Source organism: Myxocyprinus asiaticus, chromosome 20 (genome assembly GCF_019703515.2).
Source record: "Myxocyprinus asiaticus isolate MX2 ecotype Aquarium Trade chromosome 20, UBuf_Myxa_2, whole genome shotgun sequence".
NCBI lineage: Eukaryota > Metazoa > Chordata > Actinopteri > Cypriniformes > Catostomidae > Myxocyprinus > Myxocyprinus asiaticus.
The window spans coordinates 41,341,388-41,365,644 of NC_059363.1; the positions used below are offsets into that span (position 1 = coordinate 41,341,388).

The 24,257-nt window shown below is 41.2% G+C and overlaps 1 protein-coding gene across 6 annotated transcripts in view; it reads left to right on the forward strand.

Moving 5' to 3' along the window:
* The window catches only part of kiz (kizuna centrosomal protein), a 134,866-nt gene that overhangs the window by 15,137 nt on the left and 95,472 nt on the right, over positions 1-24,257 (forward strand). The gene's annotated exons all lie outside the window — the stretch shown is intronic.

A 24,257-nucleotide genomic window follows, 5' to 3' on the forward strand; every position in this document is an offset into this window, starting at 1 on the left:
TGGCTGAGAGGGATATATTTGGACAGAATGGACTACAGACATGACAGTTGGCTAGTTTCACTTGGGTGAGCAATCAGTCTTCATGTATCCACATGAAAAACTACTTAGCCATGCCCTAGCAACCATTTAGAGCAACCTAGCAACCAGCCCCATTGACTTCCATTCATAATGGCTGAGTGTGATATCTTTGGATCAGAATATCTTAGAGAAATGGCAGTTGGCTTATTTTACTTGGGTGAGCAATCTGACTTAAGGTATCATCATGGAAACTACTTAGCCACGCCCTAGCAACCATTTAGAGCAACCTAGCAACCAGCCCTATTGACTTCCATTAAAAATGGCTGAGAGGGATATATTTGGACAGAATGGACTACAGACATGACAGTTGGCTAGTTTCACTTGGGTGAGCAATCAGTCTTCATGTATCCTCTTGAAAAACTAATTAGCCACGCCCTAGCAACCATTTAGAGCAACCTAGCAAGCAAACCTTATTGACTTCTATTCAAACTGGCTGAGAGTGATATCTTTGGATCAGAACATCCTAGAGAAATGACAGTTGGTTTGTTTTACTTGGGTGAGCAATCTGACTTCAGGTATCATCATGGAAACTACTTAGCCACACCCTAGCAACCATTTAGAGCAACCTAGCAAGCAAACCCCATTGACTTCCATTCAAACTGGCTGAGAGTGATATCTTTGGATCAGAATGTCCTAGAGAAATGACAGTTGGCTAGTTTCACTTGGGTGAGCAATCAGTCTTCATGTATCCACATGAAAAACTACTTAGCCATGCCCTAGCATCCATTTAGAGCACCCTAGTAACCAAACCCCATTGACTTCCATTCAAAATGCTTAGATGGGGATCTCAGTATCAGAATGTCATAGAGACATCTGGTTTCTTTCATTGGACTCAGGGTAGCAAGGTGCCTTTTGAGTATCACCTTGGTAACTGCCTAGCAACCAGATGGAGTTACCCTAGCAACCAAGGACAAATCACATATCTCTGCACCAGAACATCCTAGCAACTTCTGGTTTCATTCATTTGTCTCAGGGTAGCAAGGAGCCTTTTGAGTATCACCTTGGTAGCTACCTAGCAAACAGATGGGGTTACCCTAGCAACCAAGCAACAGATCACATTTCTCTGCACCAGAACTACATAGAGACTTCCGGTTTTGTTAATTTGACTCAGGATATCAAGGAGCCTTTTGAGTATTCCCTTGGTAACTGCCTAGCAACCAGATGGGGTTACCCTAGCAACCATGTAACAAATCACATAATCTCTGCACCAGAACATCGTAGATACTTCCGGTTTCATTCATTTGACTCAGGGTAGCACGGAGCCTTTTGAGTATTCCCTTGGTAACTGCCTAGCAACCAGATGGGGTTACCCTAGCAACAAAGTAACAAAACATATATCTCTGCACTAGAACATCAAACAGACTACCGGTTTTGTTCATTTGATTTAGTGTAGCATGAAGCCTTTTCGGTATCACTTTGGTAACTGCCTAGCAACCAGATGGGGTTACCTTAGCAACCAAGTAACAAATCACATATCTCTTCACAAGAACATTGTAGAGACTTTTGGTTTTGTTCATTTGTCTCAGGGTAGCAAGGAGCCTTTTGAGTATCACCTTGGTAACTGCCTATCAAACAGATGGTGTTACCCTAGCAACCAAATAACAAAACATATATCTCTGCACCAGAACATAGTAGAGACTTCTGGTTTCGTTCATTTGACTCAGACAAAACAAATAAAACAAACAAAAATCTAATTTTGTGCCATAACTCTTGAATGATTTTGCTACAGAAGATATGGATTAAATCAATGGAGTCGTATGGATTAATTTTATGATTCCTTCAGGTGCGTTTTACAGCTTCAATTTTTATGATTAACATTTTTATTTATAAAAACACAGGAAAACAAAACATAATTATAAATGCACAAAATCAACTTTTAACACCCACTACCACCCCTCCTCCTCCCCAACCCCAACCCCACCCCAAACCTCAACAAACATCCCTGTGGTCTTAGATGAACACATATAAAAGAATACAAAAACAAAAACCAAACAACTAAAAGAGGAAAAAAGAGAATAATAATAATAAAAATACATATATATATACAAATTTAAAAATCACAGACACTGACAATTACCCCTCTCTCTCCACTATTCCACCTGAGAACCCTCCAAGAATGTTAAATATCCACTCCATTTTCTTACAAACAAATCCGGATTCCCTAGTCTTCTATAAGACCCCTTTTCTAAGGCTGCCACTTTCCCCATCTCTGAGCACCACTCCTGAAACGGGGGTGCTCCAACCGACTTCCAACCCCTCAAAATCACATGCCTGGCCACCATAACACAGGATAAGACCCAATCCTCCACATGTTTTCTCCACATTAATTTCTGCCCCATCTCCCAAAATACAGAGTCTGGGGCAAAACGAAACCTGAGTGCCCAAGACATCACATACAAAATTCTGAATTCTAAACCAAAACCCTTGGATCTTGACGCACCCCCAAAAAACATGGGTTATATCTCCATCCTCCGATTGGCATCGCCAGCAGGTAGGTGTGTCTTTAAAACCAAGCCTATACAGTCTAGAGGGGGTCCAATAGAATCTATGTAAAATCTTGAACTGAATAAGGTGAACCCTTGCATCTCTAGATACAGACTTGACATTTTTCAGAATCTTAGTCCACACTCCATCCTCCAATACCAAATTCAAATCTTTCTCCCATAATCTCTTAATAGAAGTTAAAGCTCCATCCCCCATACTCTGAATTAACAGGGAGTAGTACACTGATGCCTCATGACCTTTTCCAAAAGCCGCAATCACCTCTCCCAAAGCATCTGCCTCCTTAGGGGGGTGTGTGCTACTCCCAAAAATAGTGGATCTTTGTCCTTTTTAAGAATCAGACTGATCCGGGCTTGTGTCATGGTTGGAGGAAGCTTTCCATTCTTTAATGATTCAGTATAAACTTCTAACAAAAGTGGAGCCAGTTCTGTAGCATAGGATCTAAAAAATTCTGCGGGAAAACCATCTGTCCCCAGAGCCTTGCTAGTAGGTAGGGACTTCAGTTTAGGAAGATCTAATGGTTCCACAAAGTTTTTAATATCTTCATCAGTAGACGAAGACGTGGAACTATAAAGATCAAGATAGAACTCTTTAAAGGCATTATTATTATCAATGGCTGAGGTAAAAATTTCACCACTTGCAGATTTCACTGAGGGAATGATAGAAAGACTCTCTCTGCTTTATATATCTAGCCAAAAGCTTCCCGCTTTGTTACCCGACTCAAAGTATGACTGTCTTGCCCTGAAAAACCAAAACTCCACTTTCCAACAAAATAGTATTATATCTATATTTCAATCAGGTCAATTCTCTGAGGCCGTCAGCTGACATATGGCGCTTCAGCTCTGCCTCTGCACTTTTAATATTCTCTTCCAACTCCACGAGTTCTCATGCTTTGGATTTTTTGATGAATGAGGCATACTGTATGATATGACCCCTAAGAACCGCCTTAAGTGCCTCCCAAGCAGAGGATACTGAGGACCAGTTGGTCTCCACATAAACATTGATTTCAGTCTTTAACATTTGTTGGAAATCAGGATTTTGCAAAAGGGACACATTAAGGCGCCAAATATATGATTTCTTTTTCTCTATATGTGGCAACATCTCTTAATTCACCAGGGCGTGATCCGAGACTAAAATGTTTCCAATTGAGCAATCAACAACAGATGAAATGAAGGATTTGGATATCAAAAACAAATCTATTCTAGAATAAATCTTATGGACTGATGAAAAGAATTTATAGTCCCTACCAGATGGGTCCAAATTCTCCAAATATCTGTAAGACCAAGATTTTTACACATCCTGTGAAGCATCAATGTTGCTCTAGGGAGCTTGCACACTTTTGCTTCACTGTGATCAAGGACTGAGTCCATCAAAAGATTAAAGTCTCCTCCCAATATTATATCATGAGGGGTGCCAGCGGTTTGCAGCATCCCTTCAAGATCTATAAAAAAGCCCTGATCATCAGCGTTAGGTGGGTAAATATTAGCCAAAATCAACCTTTTAGAATTTCAGCTAAAACAATAATGACTCTCCCTAATTTATCTTTAGTCTGTTTGAGACATTTGAATTGTAGATGTTTATTAATCAGTATATTGACTCCCTTGCTCTTACTTGAGCCAGCACTAAAAAAAACATGTCCACCCCATATCTTCCCAAATTTTCCAGCTTCCTGCGGGGAGAGATGTGTTTCTTGAAGAACGAGGGGCGACGATCCCTCTAAACTCAAAAGGTCCATGAATGCCCACGAGCCCCCACGGCAACTTTGCCATTGGATTGCTCAATTTTGCCTCACAAATTTGTGAGGCAAAATTACATAACAGAAAATACTTTGTAAAATAACCCCAACCAATAGGAAGAATGAACACAAAGAACATGTAGATACGTTCACAGAACTGTCTCAAAGGTGTGATCTTCCACAAAACAAATTCCAGCTGATATAAAACCGTTCAAGTATGTTCAGTGAGCCGGCTGTTATGAGTTCAGTGGATGACGTAATCATTCCAATGTCCTGTAAAAATACTCAACAAAACAAACTACAGCCAGCATGAGGAAAAGAACGAACAGATTAATCCACAGCTGTTCCAAAGGAGTGTTATTCAATAGAACAAGCTTTTGTATAGACGGAACCAATACAAAAAGAAACAAAACCGGCATCCCAGTTCCCCAGATGGTTGAGTCAATTCACTCGGAGGCCGCATAAAAGTATATACCATGACTTACACAATCCGTCAACTTTATAAAAGACATCGTTTGTGTGAGCATGTAGATATTTTGTGGTCATCCATAGTGTCCACTCTCAAACTGGTCGGGAACTTCAGTGCAAAAGTGATCTTTCGTCAATGCAAAAGTTTCTTTAAGGAAAAGTGTTATTCACAAAACAAGCTCCAGCCGCTCGGTGGAGCCAACGCAAAAAGCAAAAAGAAACCAAAATGACGCCCAGCTTCCTCAAAAGCCAGAGTAAGTACAAGCGAGTCGACCCACTCACATGAGAAACACCCAATGGTTTACTCACCCATTGATTCAATAAAATATTTTGCCTGATTGGGACATGTGAATACTTTGCGACCGACCTTCGATTCTATTCTCAGTTTGGCCGGAAACATCAGCGCAAAAGTGATCTTTTCAAAAGAGTTTCTTACATTCCTTGAACCGATCGCGTTTCTCTCTTGTCGCAAATTCCAGGAATAAGAAAATATTATGGTTCTTCCAAGAAAGCTTCCCTTTGCTCCTCGCCTGGCGCAACACAAGATCTTTATCGGATGATCTCAGAAATCTGGCCAGAATCGATCGGGCCCTATCTCTCTCAGCAAATCTGTGAGCTGGGACTCTGTGAGCTCGCTCGATTTCCAGCTTGTGGCCTGTTATGTTGAGCAGACTCAGGAAAAGCTCATCTAGGAATTTCACCATATCTCTGCCCTCCTCATGCTCAGGAATTCCAACAATTGGAACATTATTCCTGCGGCTTCTATTCTCAAGATCTTCAAGCTTTTCAAGGAGATGTTCCAAATCAACTTTGGTTGTTGGCGGATTAGCGGTTAATTCCCTCTCCGAAGATTCCAGAAAATCGAATTGGTCTCTCAACATCAGTCACTCTTGTAACTATCTCAGAGAATTTTATTTCCATTGCCGTAATCGATCGACGTATTACAGCGAGATCCTCCAAGTCAGCAAGAACCTTCGTCAACATCACCGACATGTTGGACAACTGACGCTGGATCTCCTCTCCCGCCGCGCCATCCAAATCGAGTCCCAGGTCTGTAGGCCTGTCGGGGCTTTCATCCTGAACACGTAAGTGTCTTTTAATGTTTCCAGAGCCCGAGGATTTTGACTTCTTTGCCATGTTTTGCCTCAAAGAGCAAATGTGTAACTGGGTGTATCAAATTTCACCAGATTATAACATAAAAATAATAAAAAATTTAGCAAAGTGCGCAGAGCTCGTCGCTCACACGTCTGCTTCTTGAATGGCCCCCCCACTGGAACATTTTTGTCAATTCTGATTATTTTGTTTATTTCTTCACATGTGCTTGGACCCCTGTGATTGCCGCTTGCGGCTATATTTATTATAATTTTTATGCCCTACCGTACATCGCAGAGACCCCAAACTTGGTGGGATGGTTCATAATTGCACCCACTACTCAGGCAAGCAAATACACATTTGTCGGACACTAGGTAGCGCTATAATAAGGTCCTTTGCATTTTCTATTTTAACTCTGGAACCGTATGGACTAGAATCAAAATTCTTTTTTCCTCTGAATACTTGGTTCAAACTCTAAAAATAATGTTATTGGCAGTTTCATTTCGGCATATAACATTTTCCCGGCATTTTGAATTTTTTGAAATACCTAATTTTTTTAACTCCTCCTAGACCGTATGTCCGATAAGCACAAAATGTTGTGGTATCTACCATGGACACTCCTGACAAAAAGGTATCAAAAGAATTTTGATTCGATATAGCGTTGTGAAGATAAAAGCCAATGATTTGGTCAGGCGTCGTCCATTTTTTTACGAATTTACCTATATCTACCAGATGAGAAGGCCAAACATAATGACACTTGATACAGATAGACAACAGGACATTCTGTGGCTGCATGCAAAGTTGCATCAAATTTCACCAATAGGGGCACTACAACTAAAAAAAACCTTCCTAACTCCGCAACTGTATGATCAATGAAGTTAAAAATTGGTATGCATCTTGTTTTTCGCAAATGCTGACATACTTTAATATCACTTGGACAAATAAAAAAAACATGGCCGCCAGCAACCAATCAAATTTCAGCAGTTAATAACATCAAATGTGAATGGCTGACCATTGTGAAAATTTAGATATTTGTACATAGTTTAAAAACAAGGCTGTGTACCAAATGTTGTGAGAATCGGCCACAAGGTGCCGCTTTAATAAGCAGATTTATGTTTGTGTCAATAGCTCCACATCCGTGCGGACTAAAATCTAAATATTTGTTCTATCTGAATCCTTGCGTCAGGTCCTATGAAGTTATATCTCCATTTCATTTTTGTCTCGAAATTGTTTCCATCATTCTAATTTTCTGAAACACCTACTTTTTCGAACTCCTCCTTGGGTATTCATCAGATCTTCACCAAATTTTGCTCACATCAGCTCCAGACCATGCTGGCAAAAAGTTATCAAAATAAATTTGATTGGTAAAAGCATTTTGAAGATATAAGCCAATGTAATGCCTGGGCCTTGCTCATTTGGACTAATTGACCTATATCTGCAAAACACAAAGCACAAACTTAATGAAACTTTGTATATTTTGCATGCATCCTCAATAAGATATTTTATCAAAGTTTTGACTAATTTCAACTATAGGGGGCGCTACAACAAAAAATCTGAATGTAAAGTTTCGACCAATTTCGCCTATAGTGGGCGCTACAACTAAAACTTTGTTATAACTGTTATGACTATGTTTGACTGGTCTCCTTACATACCTTGGGATGTGCCAAGTGCAACAGTACCATATTTGCAATAGTTTGCCCTATAGCCAGTTGCCATTTTGAAATTGGCGTGAAAGCTTCTATGATTTTATTCAATTTCATACATTTCATGTCTCTTAGAGTATGTATTTGGTGTTTTATCCACACCAGTAGCAGTTTCATTTAAGTTAGCAATGTACAAAAACACAAAAGCTGTGTAACCAGTTAAGCTGATCATTTAGGTATTAAATTGTTTATTTGGTTGTAGTATCAGTTCTATAAAATTGTTGCACATTAGAGGTTAAACACAGTTCACAAAATTACATAGTTTTATAAGTTAGAGGGCCACTTTTTTTTTTATAGAAATACATATTTGTCTAAAAAAAAGTGCTTAAGATAAATACTTGTGGACTTACAAAGTTTTGAACTGCAAATCGTATCTACACATTGGTTACCGAAGGCTCATGCACAGTGTATGCACAGTATATATTCTTTCATATTTGACTGTTATGGTTCCCAAATCTGCCTGGACCCTGATAATTGGTGCTTGCGGCTATATTCTTTTTCTTTTTTGTAGTTGTTTTTTTTTTCTGCCCTTAAAGTGCTTGGGCGTCAGAGATCGTAAGTCGTGGAGACACCAAACTTGCCAGGATTGTCCCAAATCCCCCTCACTACATCTGACCCTAGGTGGTGCTATAATAAACACGTTTGTATTTTGGCTCAAATCTCTGCAACTGTAAGGGCTAGAATCGAAATTCAAAAACAGTCAAGCCCTACAAAATGTATATCTCCGATTTCATTTCCGTCTATAATTTGTTTTCGCCATTTAGAATTTTTTGAAAAATCTACTTTTTCGAACCCCTCTTAGACCGTTAGTCCGATCGGCATGCAATTTGGTATACATTATCTACAGACCCTCCTGACAAAAAATTATCAAAATAATTTTGGTACGTGAAGTAGTTCCATAGATATTAAAGATACAATTCCTTCGGTTTAATGCAATTTGAGTAATGAATCAATATCCTCTCAACACAAATTCCAAATGTAACCAAACTCGGTGCACATAGTCAACAGGACATTTAGAAGACGTCAGTAAAGTTTCATACAATTCCATCTCTAGGGGGCGCTACAACTAAAAAACTGTCATTACTTTGCGGCCGTTTGAGTAACAAAGTTCTAATTAAATATGCATCTTCTTTGGTTCAAATGCTAACATATTCTTAAAAAATCGATTCGACAAATTAACAAAAATGGCCACCACCAGCCAATAAAATTTCAGCACCTTATAACTCGTATTGGGAATGGCCGAGGGTTATGGAAATTACTATACACAAGCAGGGTGTCAACTCGAAGCCGCATATAAAATCTTGTGACAATCGGCCACACGGTGGCGGTATAATTGGCTAATTCGTGTTTTTGTTCACAACTCTGGAACCGTATAGGCTACAATACAAATGTGTAGCTTTTCTGAATCCACCAGTGCCCCACAATGATTTGGTCCATTCCCACAAGAAAACTTTTTTATCACAAATATTTTTTGAAAAACCTACTTTTTCGAACTCGTCCTTGGCCGTTTTTTTCGATTCACACAAAAATTGGTATACATCATCTAAAGACCTTCCAGAAAAAAGTTATCAAAAGAATTTTGATATTTCAAATCGTTCTGAAGATATAATCAAATATGTTTTGGACTGTGGTCCATAATAACATAATTGAACTTGTATCTTGTGAGCACAATTGTCAAACTTAGCAATTAGCAACTTAAATGTAAAAAAAAATTTGGGAACATTCTGAGGTCACTTGCAAAATTACAGCAATTTGGCTAGAGCCATAACAGAAGAAATAGCTATTTTTACTACTGCATGTTTTAGCATTTAGAAATATGGAGAAAGCCATGCTGTTTTACTGTTTGTCCACCAGAGGGAGACACACGACAAGAAATGTGTTGTTTTTGCTTGCACTATTTTAAAGAGCACCTATTATGGTTTTTAAACTTGCCTAATTTTGTTTTAAAGGTCTCATACAATAGATTTACATGCATCCAAGGTCAAAAAACACAAATTTGCTCATAATTTAAATTGCAGCATTATCTTTTTTTTCCCAGTGTAAAAAATGACTCATTCAATGATCTGTTCTAAAGGATTCATTCTAAACTCCTCCTTTCAGAGAGCCTACTCTGCTCTGATTGGTCAGATGTCCCAGTCTGTTGTGATTGGTCTACCGCTTAGTGTATTGTTTGAGGGCATTCGCAAGCAGCCAATGAAGACCAGAGGCGGGTTTTTTGTTACCAAATTACATAGGTTAGTACAGGAAGTAAGTCTGGAATTACTAACTACTCGTTTCAGGTGTTCAGAATCGGTTCTTTCTTTTGGGAGTCAATAACTCCATTTGTCATGCACTTTGATTTTTGAAACTTTCCAGACTTTTTTACATTCACAAACAGCTATATAACACACTACATGAAAGGTAATATTTGAAAAACCATAATAGGTGCTCTTTAAGCAGCACATTAATCCTGCAGTAACACAGTTAAATAATGATTGATGTATTGCAGCTCGTGACAGATATAGGTGGGTCCAGGGGTTGCGTTAACCAGAAATCTCTGTCATTTTGTCACGGTCAAGTTTGTCAGGTTTGATCTGTTTGTATATTTTCAGGTGTCACTTTTTTATGTTTTAATTTGTTTACTTGTTACATTGTTGTCTTTTGACAACTGCGTCGTGTTTCACTGTGTTTTTAGCATCTCTCACAGAAGCGCTGCATTTTTACTTGTGTCAAGTAAAAAAAAACTTCTTCAACTGATAAAAACGCGTCTCGAGACACCTGCGTTCCCTTACGACTCGGTACACTTGACATTGCATAGTTACGCATATGGGGAGTGCCTTCATACACGACCTAGTTGAAACTTCTCTACAATAATGCCAATATTTTAATATTGGCTATGGTGTTTGAGCCCTGCCTGTTTTGGCACAAAACTGTCCGCTATAAAAACAGGTGCACAAACACCATTTCCTCAGAGTTTTTTCCTTCAAGACAGCGATCATCTCTTGTCTAGAAACCCTCTACCTTCGCCGTCGATATACACAAGTCAGCGGGCGGAATCTTCGTGGGAAAAATTTCCGCTCCCCTGCAGTGTTCCGGCGAACATCACACCGCCTCGCCAACTAATGCTTAGCTGGTGAACGGGCCTCAGCATCCTGATTCCCCGCAGCACTTCGGCAGGGTTTGTGTATCCTTACAAAGCAATTGTTTATTGTGTGTTGTATGCTGTGTGATATAAATATAAATATGTATTAATTTATATATTTATATATCTAAAAGAGTCACTTAAGTGTTCGCGTCATTTTAAAAATGTCGTTCCGTAAGTGTTCCTTGTGCGAGAGGCACATCCCGCCATCAGATCAGCATGAGAGCTGCTTACTGTCTGGGCTGCGCCCACGCAGAGTCAGCTCTCATGGAGACAGACTGCCCTCATTGTGAGGGCATGAGTCTCAAGACGCTTTGCTTGTGAATCACCCTTGTTCTGAGGGATGATTCAGCCTCACAAGCCCTCCCACCCACCTCTTCTGTGCTACCCGAGGATTCACACGAGGAGGCACGGCGGGGCCACAAGGTCGAGCAGGATGACTTTGAGGTGGTCCTTGTGGCGGCACACGCCCCGCGAGCCCCTCAATCTCTCCGAAGCGCATGTTTTCCGATATGCTATGTGCGACACGAGCTCCGACCTTCTGAAAGAGCGGGCTGCCTCGTGTCGTGCAGCGGTTCTGACGCTGGGGATAATAACGACGATGTCATTATGTCTCTTGCTGCATCAGGCGAGTGGTCAGTGGATGAGGCTGCTGCCCCTCCCTCCAGCGAGGGCAAGGAACGTGCACGCGCCACTGACAGGGAGATGATCCTCATCCTTACAAGGGTGGTCGAAGAGCTTCACCTTGAGTGGTCTCCCCAAGAGGAACCTGAACAGTCTCGCCTCGATGAATGGTTCCAGCAGTCCGGATGCTGTCAAATGGCAGCGTACCGCAAATCTGCCCCATTCTTCCCCAAAGTTCATAACGAACTATCCAAGTCCTGGCGTGCGACCTTATATGGCGCGCTCGTGCAGTGATGCCATCCTCTTTAATGTGGATCACGGGGAAGAAAAACGGTTATTAAAGAGTCACACCTCTGCCCAGCGAGTAACAGGCCGTGGAAATCACGCTGCATACATCCTTCCAAACCATGTCAACAAACGCCCACATTGGCGGGAAAAGCTTACTCAGCAGCAGAACAAGCTGGATCAGCACTCCACACAATGGCGGTGCGCCAGGAATTTCAAGCCAAGCTCCTCAGGCAAATGGACGAGCACGGCTTCGATCCAGAGATATTCAAAGAGCTCCGCACTGCAACAGATTTAGCGCTGCATACCACGAAAGTCACTGCGCAGGCCATCGGCAAGTCCATGGGCAACCTAGTAGTTCTGGATCGACGTATGTGGCTGACCCTCACAGAAATGAGTGATAAGGAAAAAGCCACTGATATAACCCCCACTATTACCCCTCCTCCTCCCAAATCATCAGACCCACCCTGACCCCCAACGAACAACCCTGTGGTCACAAAAAATAATACACACACACACACACACACACACACACACACACACACACACGCACACAAAAACAGAAAAAAAAGAAAACAAAAAAGAAAATATAATGATCATATATAGTTAAAACTAAACTACTCTCTCCACATCCCCTCCCCGAGAGTCCTCCAAAAACACTAAGCACTTGCCCCATTTCCTATCAAACAAATTCTGAACCCCCCAGCCTTCTGCTTGACCCCTCCTCGAAAGCAGCCACCCTCCCCATCTCCACACGCCACTCCGGAAACGAGGGCACTCCATCCGACTTTCATCCCCTTCAAATAATTTGCCTGCCAATCATAATGCTGGTCAGAACCCAATTTTTTATGTGTTTATCCCCCAAATGTATGACCGCCCCATCGCCCAAAATACAGAGTCTGGGGCAAAATGAAATTTGAGTGCCCAAAACCTCACACATAAAACTTCAACCAAAATTCTTGGATCTTGACACACCCCCAAAAAACATGGGTTGTGTCTCCATCTTCTGATTGGCATCACCAGCAGATGGGTGTGTATTTAAGATCAAGCCTATACAATCTAGAGGGGGTCCAATAGAATCTATGTAAGATCTTGAATTGCATAAGGCGCACCCTTGCATCTCTACAGTGCATCCGGAAAGTATTCACAGTGCTTCACTTTTTCCACATTTTGTTATGTTACAGCCTTATTCCAAAATGGATTCAATTCATTATCTACAAACAATACCCCATAATGACAACGTGAAAGGAGTTTGTTTGAAATCTTTGCAAATTTATTAAAAAAAAAAAACGAAAACAAAAAAATCACATGTACATAAGTATTCATAGCCTTTGCTCAATACTTTGTTGAAGCACCTTTGGCACCAATTACAGCCTCAAGTCTTTTTGAGTATGATGCTACAAGCTTGGCGCACCTATTTTTGGGCAGTTTCTCCCATTCTTCTTTGCAGGACCTCTCAAGCTCCATCAGGTTGGATGGGGAGCGTTGGTGCACAGCCATTTTCAGATCTCTCCAGAGATGTTCAATTGGGTTCAAATCTGGGCTCTGGCTGGGCCACTCAAGGACATTCACAGAGTTGTCCCGTAGCCACTCCTTTGTTCTCTTGGCTGTGTGCTTAAGGTCGTTGTCCTGTTGGAAGATGAACCTTCGCCCCAGTCTGAGGTCCAGAGCGCTCTGGAGCAGGATTTCATCAAGGATGTCACTGTAAATTGCTGCATTCATCTTACCCTTGATCCTGACTAGTCTCCCAGTTCCTGCCGCTGAAAAACATCCCCACAGCATGATGATGCCACCACCATGCTTCACTGTAGGGATGGTATTGGCCAGGTGATGAGCGGTGCCTGGTTTCCTCCAGACATGACGCTTGCCATTCAGGCCAAAGAGTTCAATCTTTGTTTCATCAGACCAGAGAATTTTGTTTCTCATGGTCTGAGAGTCCTTCAGGTGCCTTTTGCACCTGACTCCAGGCGGGCTGTCATGTGCCTTTTACAGAGGAGTGGCTTCCGTCTGGCCACACTACCATACAGGCCTGATTGGTGGAGTGCTGCAGAGATGGTTGTTCTTCTGGAAGGTTCTCTATTCTCTCCACAGAGAAACGCTGGAGCTGTCAGAGTGACCATTGGGTTCTTGGTCACCTCCCTGACTAAGGCCCTTCTCCCCCGATCCCTCAGTTTGGCCGGGCGGCCAGCTCTATGAAGAGTCCTGGTGGTTCCAAACTTCTTCCATTTATGGATGATGGAGGCCACTGTGCACACTGGGACCTTCAATGCTGCAGAAATTTTTCTGTACCCTTCCCCAGATCTGTGCCTCAATGCAATCCTGTCTCGGAGGTCTACAGACAATTCCTTGGACTTCATGGCTTGGTTTGTGCTCTGACATGCACTGTTAACTGTGGGACCTAATATATACAGGTGTGTGCCTTTCCAAATCATGTCCAATCAACTGAATTTACCACAGATGGACTCCAATCAAGTTGTAGAAACAAGGATGATCAGTGGAAACAGGATGCACCTGAGCTCAATTTTGAGTGTCATGGCGAAGGCTGTGAATACTTATGTACATGTCATTTTTTCTTTTTTTCTTTTTAATAAATTTGCAAAGATTTCAAACAAACGTCTTTCACGTTGTCATTATGGGGTATTGTTTGTAGAATTTTGAGGAAAATAATGAATTTAATCCATTTTGGAATAAGGCTGTAACATAACAAAATGTGGAAAAAGTGAAGTGCTGTGAATACTTTCCGGATGCACTGTAGATGCAGACTTGATGTTTTTTCAAGAGAATCAAGATAATTTTTTTGCTCAGTCATTAGTTTAGGGAGTTCTAATGGTTCCACAAAGTGTCTAATGTCTTCATCATTAGAACTATAGAGATTAAGATAGAATTCTTTAAAAGCATTTTAATATCAATGGCTGAGGTAAATATTTCATCACCAGCAGATTTCACTGAGGGAATGGTAGAAAAAGACTCTCTCTGCTTTATATATCTAGCCAAAAGCTTCCTTGCTTTGTGCCCTGACTCAAAATATGACTGTCTTGCCCTGAATAGCCAAAGATAGTATTATATCTGTATTTCAATCGGGTCAATTTTCGGAGGCCTTCAGATGACATTCGGCGCTTCAGCTCTGCCTCGGCACTTTTAATATCCCCTTCCATCTCCATGAGTTCTCGTGCTTTGGATTTTTTGGTGAATGAGGCATACTGTATGATCCGCCCCCATAAGAACCGCCTTAAGTGCCTCCCAAGCCACGCCCACAGAGGTTACCGAGGACCAGTTGGTTTCCATGTAGACATTGATTTCAGCCTTAAGCATTTGTTAGAATTCAGGGTTTTGCAAAAGGGATACATTAAAGTGTCAACTATATGATTTCTATTTCTCCATATGTGGCAACACCTCTAAACTCACCAGGGTGTGATCTGAGACTAAAATGTTTCCTATTGAACAATCAACAACAGATGAAATGAGGGACTTAGATATAAAAAATAAAAAAAAATCTATTCTAGAATAAATCTTATGGGCTGATGAAAAAATGTATAGTCCCTCCCAGATGGGTTTAAAAGTCTCCAAATATCTGTAAGAACAAGATCTTTACACATCCTGTGAAGCATCACTTTTGCTCTATGGGACTTACACACTTTTGCTTCACTATGATCAAGGACTGAGTCCATCAAAAGATTAAAGTTTCCTCCCAATATTATATCATGAGGGGAGCCAACGACTTGCAACATCCCTTCAAGATCTATAAAAAAGCATTAGGTGTGTAAATATTAGCCAAAATCAACCTTCGCTCCTGAATTTCTGCTAAAACAATGATGACTCTTTAATCTGTTTGAGACATTTGAATTGTAGATGCTTACTTATCAATGTAATGACTCCCCTGCTCTTACTTGAGCCAGCACTAAAGAAAACATGTCCACCTCATATCTTCCCAAATTTTTCAGCTTCCTGCAGGGAAAGATGTGTTTCTTGAAGAAACACTATATTATATTTCTTACATTTAAGAAAATAAATAACCTTCCTTCTTTTTATGGGGTGCCCCAACCCATTCACATTCAGCCTCTTGGTGGAACCAGTACAAAAATAAATAAAAAAGGTGCCCGGTTTGCTCAGACAGTCAAGTGAATGTTCAGTGAGTCGGGCCCACTCGGCTGCATAGAGCGTATCACACAATGATCTACTCATTCCATTGACTTTATGAGGGACATCGCTTGATGTGGGCATGTAAATATTTTGTGGCCATCCTTAGCATCTATTCTCAATTTGGCCGGGAACATCAGTGCAGAAGCGACCTTCCGTTGATGTAAGAGTTTCTTGCATTCCTTGAATCGATCACGTTTCTCTCTTGTTGAATTCGCAATGTCTGGGAACAAGAAAATGTTGTGGTTCTTCCAAGAAAGCCTTCCTTTACTCCTCGCCTCGCATAACATGAGATCTTTATCGGATGATCTCAGAAATTTGGCCAGATCCCTCCGTGGATCTCTCGAGCCGGAACTCTGTGAGCTCGCTCGATTTCCAGCTTATGGCCTGTTATGTCGAGCAGACTCGGGAAGAGCCGTCTAGGAATTTCACCATATTCTTCGTCCTCAGGAATTTCAACAATTTGGACATTGTTTCACCGGTTACGATTCTCAAGGTCTTCCATCTTTTCCCAGACATGCTCCAAGTCTGTCTTGGTCGCTAGCGGATTAGAAGCTAATTCCCTGTCCGAAGACTCCAGATAATCTATCCGTTTCTCAACATCCGACACTCTTGTAACCATCTCGGTGAATTTCATCTCCATGGCAGTGATCGATCGACGTATTACAGCAAGATCATCTAAGTCAGCAACGACCTTCGCCAGCATTGCCGACATGTTCAACAGTTGACGCTGAATCTCTTTCACCTGAGCTTTCAGCCTGTTGCTCAGGGGCTTCAGCTTGAGCACGTAAGTGTCTTTTAATGTCTCCAGAGCCCGAGGATTTTGAATTCTTTGACGTATTGTCTTCGTAGAACAGTCAAGATTCAGAGTGTATCGAATCTCACTGTTTTATGACATAAAAAGTATTAAAACTAGCAAAGTGAGCAGAGCTTGCCATTCACACTTCCGACCCTTGCATGGCACCACGCGACTCAATCGAATTTGAATGCTGCTTAAGTTCTATCTTTAGAACAGTCTTAAAAAAAAAGATAAGAACTTTCTTAAGAAGTTTATTCAGGAATACAAAATATCCGTAACTTTTTTTCTTAATTACAAATTAAGAAGAAAATGGTAGTTTTGTGAATGCGGCCCCAGGTGCTGAAACGCTCAGCTCCATCTGTCACAACTACCACAAACTTTACAAAACCAGGAATGAGAAGGAGAAAGAGAGCATTGCCAAAACTGCATTTTGTTTAATCTTGGCAAAATAATAAACGCATTATTCATTCCGTTCTTGTCAAAGAGCATTCTCTCTTTCTTAACGGTGTATAGTAAACATATAAAATATCACCTTTCGAAATTAGTAAATAAAGGCACCATTGGAGGTTATGTGTGTACATATGAATGGAGGTTTACATAAAAATACTGCATCGTCACACTCTTGGTTAAGTAAGAAACAGATTTTATTATCATCTCTTCAAAATACACACAGCAACAAGTGACTGATCTACTTACTCTTTTACTATAAATGCTGACATAAAAAAATATCCAACATTAGGATATTATTCTGCTGTTCCTGTGGTTGTGTGATAGTTTATAAGCTCACATCACTAAATTCTGTTCTTATTAACCTTCTAGTTATTTATATTGTAGTCAATGACAGCGGAACTTTGTCACACTTGCCGGAAATGCAGCCGCCTGCTTATTTATGCGTTGCAAAATAAGGTGGATAAAATCATCAAATAGAAGTAGATTTATGCAACAGTACTCTTTACTTGTCTCACTTGTTGCACAAAGAACAAAGATTCTATATTCCTCAAAATGAATAAAGGTGCACAGGGAAATGCAAACACTGCCCTCTTTGGAAACCTGCAATAATTACATAATACTGACATAATACAACCACTTCCCAACACCCTTAAACGCTATTAAATTTCACCATTGAAAAACTGCAAATAACTAAAGTGAAATATTTGAGTGGTGTTTTATTCATAATTCTAAAGTGGATTGTTTGAGTCCTGGATGCTGACTGGTCGATAGCCATTCTTTATTCACAATAGTAGGTTCTGATATTAGACAGAGAGTCTGTTTGCTTTTTGTGTTACGGCACCTATTGTACCAGCTTGAATTTGCTGACAAGTATTTGCTTCACCTTTAGCGTGAAAGGGCCATTTGTCAGTAAATTTATACATATATTTAATATTTAAAAAATATGTGTAATATGACCATTTAAAGCTCTGTTGATAGCATCTGTGACATACTGTGCATAACCACAGTCAATTTAATCTCAACCTTCAGTTTGTAAATACAAGCAAGAATTGGGTATACAGCAATGCTCTTATAATGGAAGTCTAATTTTTAAAGGCAGAAATGTACAGCTCATATTTTTGTAGAAAGGGTTGTCAATCAATTGCATTTTTTATTCAAAATAATTAAGTGATGTGCTGATAAATTAACCAAATTAACCAAATATAATTAAATAATTATACATATAATAAGTATTATAATTCAGATCATTCAAGTACATTATATCATATGTTGTGACACCAGACAAGTAAAGCAAAGAAAATAAAAAAAATGACTTAAAAAGTAATAATTCTGTTTGCTTTATTTCCATTTCATTGAACATAACCGTATCATTGGTCTGTGCTATTTGTAATTGGTGGTCTATGTACTTGCAGGGTTGGGAGGGTTACTTTTGAAATGCATTCCACTACAGATTACAGAATACATGCTGTAAAATGTAATTTGTATCATATTCCATTAGATTACTCAAGGTCAGTAATGTATTCTAAATACTTTGGATTACTTCTTCAGCACTGGTAGATTTTTTTCACTTGTTTTGACTATAAAAATCTGCCAGTACAGTAAGACAAAATACACGTTCAAAATACATTCTCTGAAAAACCTAAATATCTTATGCAGTGTTGTTTCTAAAACAAGATCAAATCAAATTGATCTTGTTTTAAGGATTTTTAGATCTTTTTACAGGAAAACAATAGAAAAATTATTGTCAAGAATACGATTTTTGCCCTAATATCAAAGGTCTTACTAGAAAAAAAGAAATTATGATCCAATGTGAATTTTCTTGATAAAAAAATATGATCGTGCATGTAAAATGGCTAGAAATAGCATTTTAGCTTAGCATAAAGCTGACAATTTACACAAGGTTTATTTCTATTTCTTCTGCTCCAAACTTACTTCAAACTTACTTCTCTGTCTGCTCGTATGAATGTAACACATCATAAGAAAGTGTTTCACTGCTGTTCAAATGCACTTTGGATCGCATCATTTATATGTATAAATTTTTTCCATCTGAAAGGACAAAATATTAAATGAAACAAATGACAATAAAATGCAAAGTAATCTCTTCAGTAATCAAAATACTTTTTGAACTGTATTCTAATTACCAATTATTTAAATTGTAACTGTAGGGCCTTGGCCCACTTAAAATGGCAGCAGAGACCGCATGGCCCTTTGTTCTATGATCAAAGCAGAGACATTGAACTCAGTTTCCCAGGATTCTTCACAAATTCACAACTGGATGCGAAGTCCCGCCCATGGACCCAGTCTCAAACGCCATTGGTCGAGCGGCCTACGACCGATGACGTCATCTTGTCAATAAAACCAGCGGATAGATGAAGTTCGGCCTCTCTGTGCTAAGCTCTGCCTGGCTGTTAAGGGACATCTGTACTGTGCACGTACTGAAGGAGTTTTCCCTCTGTTTGGACTGAGAACAAAGAGACCACGTTTTTCTAACCTCACCATTTGACCACGGTAGAGTAAGATTAACTTAGCTTTGTTCAAGTCTTACAGTATACTTATATCAACCGGTTCAGTTTCACTGTAAAGCAACAGTGAATTTATTTTGAAAAACGGAAAGGCGACCAGTTTCCCTTCTCCCTCTTTTTCATTCAACGTTGACTGCTTTCTGCATTCTTCTCAATCGCTGGATCTGAAGAATAAAGCAGAGACGCGTCTTTTCGCTGACAAGCGTAAGACAAGGAACCATCCAGACCGTTTCTCCTGACCGCTCAATGCAACAGGAATTCCAACGGACAACCCTACTGAAATCACACAGGATTTCCCAAGTAAGGCTTGATATCTGGGCAGATTAAGTTCAGAAACTGTGATTTTTTTTTCTTGTGAAACTAAATCGTATTTTTGATTCTAAATGCTGATGTTTTGAGTATATTTGTATGTTAAACTCTGCTCGCTGCTTCGAGTTGGGAGATTTGTTTTAGTTTCTTTTGGGGTTTTGTTGAGTGATTTGAACTAGTAATTCAGTCCCGCTGTTACGAGCGGTTACCCTTAACTAAACTGCATGCATTTTTCCTCTCTCTCTCGCTCTCATTCTCTCTCTCTCTCACTGATATTCATTGAGTGAGCGGCGTCACGGTTTGTGTTCGACTCAGGCTGGTGAACCAAATTCTCCCGCCTGTTTCGTCAGTTCCTTTGTGTGTCTGCTCATTTCCACCCGCACATGGTATCAGCTCCATTTTGGATTTAACCCTCCATTTTGAACCTGATCCTCCATTTTGATTCCTTTGTTACCACACCTGGACACACACACACACACACACACTAGCATATAGCTCCACTGTTGGTTTAGGATTTCCTTGATTTTATTTTTGGATTATATTCTGATAATATTGGCTGTGTTCACTGGCTGGTGAACCAAATTCTCCCGCCTATTTCGTCAGTTCCTTTGTGTGTCCGCTCATTTCCACCCGCACGTGGTATCAGCTCCATTTTGGATTTAACCCTCCATTTTGAACCTGATCCTCCATTTTGATTCATTTGTAACCACATCTGGACACACACACACACACACACACACACACACACACACACTAGCATATAGCTCCACTGTTAGTTTAGGATTTCCTTGATTTTATTTTTTGGATTATATTCGGATAGTATTGGCTGTGTTCACTACTGCTTGATTATAATAAATCTTGTTATATTATAATAAGTACTCCTGTTTGTTTTTTGTTTGAATATTGTGTTGAAGCCAACCTCTGCCACGTGAAGAACTCCCAAGTTACCTCAGAGTGCTATTATTTTATTGGTGTTAGAAGCTAACTGTAACTAGATTACTATTAGATTTGTATACCAATAATGTAACTAGTTTTTCCCCTTTTTGATTATTTTGATTAACAATTAAGATACTCAACCTACAGGGTAGATTTTGTTTTATGAGACTCAATCAGTAACATGCTATCATTTTTCTCTTTTCAAAGAGTGGTGCCCCGAGAATAGAATTTAATGAATTAAATTATATTTAATTACTATTTACTTATTTAATTGTTATTTGATTATTCCATAATTAATAACAATTAATTATTATTTCTGATAGTAAAACTGATTTAAACAACCAGTAGCACCTACATAATAATTGGTGCCCCGTGTGAGGCCATGATAATTGTTGGCTTCCTCCAATATTCTTGCAAATAACTAAATATTTTAGAGTAGCCAAAGGTTTCCCCTCTTGGCTTCCTTTTTCTACAGGAAGTTCAAACTGCTAAGACACAAGGCCGGTTGCTCGTTTGTGACAGGTAAGTGGTTCCCCCTGTACATTCTTTCCTCAGGATAACGACTGGTGTGTCAGTGTTTTCCACAGAGCAACAAGTGTCGTAAGTCGCCACCCTCAAAACTCAGCTAAGTTTCAGAATTGTGAACTCATAAAGAGTTCCTATAGGGGTCCACTGGACATCACCCTCTCACCTGTCAAACCAGGGAGATATGAGTAGCCAGTCTCCATCAGCATCCGGAGCTGAAGCTCCCAGGTCAGGTGAGGAAACCTCACTGTCCAACTGGGTCGCTGACCTCCTCCTTGTCTCTAGAGAAGAAAGGGAGGAGCTTAACAGCTACACACCATCTCAGTGTGATGCTGAAATGGCCGCCGTGGTAGATAATGCACACGATCCTCAAGGGAAGGTAACCACTATCCAGGAGGTAGTTAGTAGGCTGTTTCTACTTTACCACCACAAGGCCCAGTTGCAAATAGCAACACTCAAGGGTGAGGTAAAGATACTTACAGCCCAGTGTAGTCAGCTTGATGCAAGCAATCGCGCTTTACATCGAGACCTCCAGACTACAAATACTATGCTGGAGGAGTGTGTAGAAAGACTCCAGTTGGCTGAAAAGGAAAGCCGAGAGGTCGCTGACGACCGAGTCTGGCAAGAGAGTCGAGACATACGGGCTAAAGCTCAAGAAGTGTTCCGCTACCCCATCTTTGACCAGAGTGAGGCAGAAGAATCAGAGGATGGGGCTACGGCGAAATACCCTACCCCTGGTTCAGGTAGTATTTCAAAACCGTTGCTCCAACTCCCAGAGTTAGAGCGCATCCCTGTTCAGGACGTGAGTCCACCACGTTTTGGGGGCAAGGCCACATTTCGGCAATCTTCCCCTCAGGCATCTTTTAGGCCCCGCCCCAGCAGGACGCCTTCCTCCCCACAAGGAGGAAGTGGTCTCACCCAACGCCATGGCAATGGGGGCAGGCACTGGTACTCATCCTCTGACGAGTCAGATGGATACAAGCGGGACCAAGACACAGGTCTACGCATGCGCCAGCTTGACTCCTTTGAGAAGGACATAGAACGTTTTGACCCAGCAAGCCGAGATTCAAATGTCAATGATTACCTTAGGGAAATCAAACATTGTCTTGCCGACTTGCCTCATGCCTCGGCACGTGAGAAGTTGAAACTCATCTGGAAAACAACTTCCAGAAGCATCCACGCTTTCATCGAGACTCAACCGCCGCACATTCGTGACAGCTATCCATGGCTTTGCAGGGTTCTGTGCGAGGAGTACTCGCCATATACTGATGAAACATCAGCCACCCTCAGTGCCATCCGCATCCAACAGAAGCGGTTGGAGCCTCCTAGGGAGTACTATAGGCGTTCAAGAAATGCATACTTCCAAGGAAGTAATGAGCCAGGTCTGGAAGAAAAGCGATGTTTCAGGTCTCTCTTCCTCCATAACCTCCACCCCTGCGTGCGAACCCATGTTACACTGATGTGTAAACAGGGTAGATCGACCATGCAGGAATTAGGAAGATGGCCCAAATGACTTGGGAAACAGTCGTGTGTCCAACTGATAAACCAGAAGACGATGTCAGAGTCCTAGACATCCAGTCTTCAGAGAGGACAGACTTAAGGCTTGAGGGCTATGAAATACCTCAGCCTAGAGTAAGCTGCGAAGCGGCAGCCTCAAAACATTTGCCCAACCACCCACAGGGGGGTTGGAGAAACCAAGGGAATGACCACAAGGGTCCCTCCCAGGGTCAGAAAAAAACAGAAAAAACAGAATCCCTCTCCAAAGAAAAAGAATGTCGGGTTTATAAAAAGCCCCAGACAGTGGAATGGAAACAAAGGGAATCATTCGGAGCCTCCTGGAAAGAGTGATCTGAAGCATCAGCTCAGCATCATCCAGAAAAGCCTAGCAGATGTGACGAAGCACATCGAAGGGTCAGACGATGGCCACAAAAAACCCGATGGTGACAGTCCGTCAGCGTGACTAGCCCATACACTTCCCTGTTCTTTCACCAAAGTCTACTTTGTAGGCTGGGAGAAGAATACAGGGAAGACCCAGACACACCCAGTGGCAGTCATGCCCAATACCCATGCTCCGCTTTTTAAATTTTTGGGAGACCTTGTCCACAAGGGTAATGCCAGATGCATATACACCTCAGTGTCGGTAGGAAGGTGTATAGACCTCCATGCGTTACTGGACACTGGGTCTGAAATCAGCCTAATGTGTGATTCCCCAACTTGATCCCTCACTTCTCATGGGGGCCGATATCCTTGTTAGGTTAGGTGCTCTACTGGACACTGTCAACCAGGTCCTATGGTCTCAGGCAAGCATTGAAAACCATCCGGCAGCGGTTGATCCAGAACACATGTTGTCTGATCAGACCATCCCTCAGGTGTGTCAGGCAGTGAGCGAGTTTGACCTGACTATCCCAGCTAGAACTGCAGGTGCCCCTGTCTGCCTCATGATCCTCAAGGGACAGATGATACCTGGTTCACAGGCATTCTTCCAACCCTTGCCATACTTCTGGGAACTCAGCCTGACTGTCTGTGGTACACCTCTGCTTGAGCTCAACAACCGCTCAGCTTACTTGCTTGTCCAGAACCTAACGAACATACCAATTGTTGTGACGGCACGTAGACCATTAGGGTTGCTGATCGACAGCTCGTTTCATGACTTCGAGCTGACAGTGCCCGTGATTGGAGAGCTGCCTCCATCCTTGATGAGGGGGGAGAACCTCGAACCCCTCCTTGTCACCTTCCCGAACAAAATGATCACAGTTGTTTGTCACAAGGGGCAACATAATAAAGAAGTCTGCAGTACTGCCTTGAGCACGGAAACAGACATGATTGTCTATGCCCTCACTGCTCACTCGGGTGACATGATTTCAACTGGTGACGAAGCCGGTTCCCCACCAGAGGAACCTTATCCAGGATTCGAGGATGAAATAGCACAACAACTCACTAAGGCAGAAGCCTTAACGACAGAGGGTCAAAG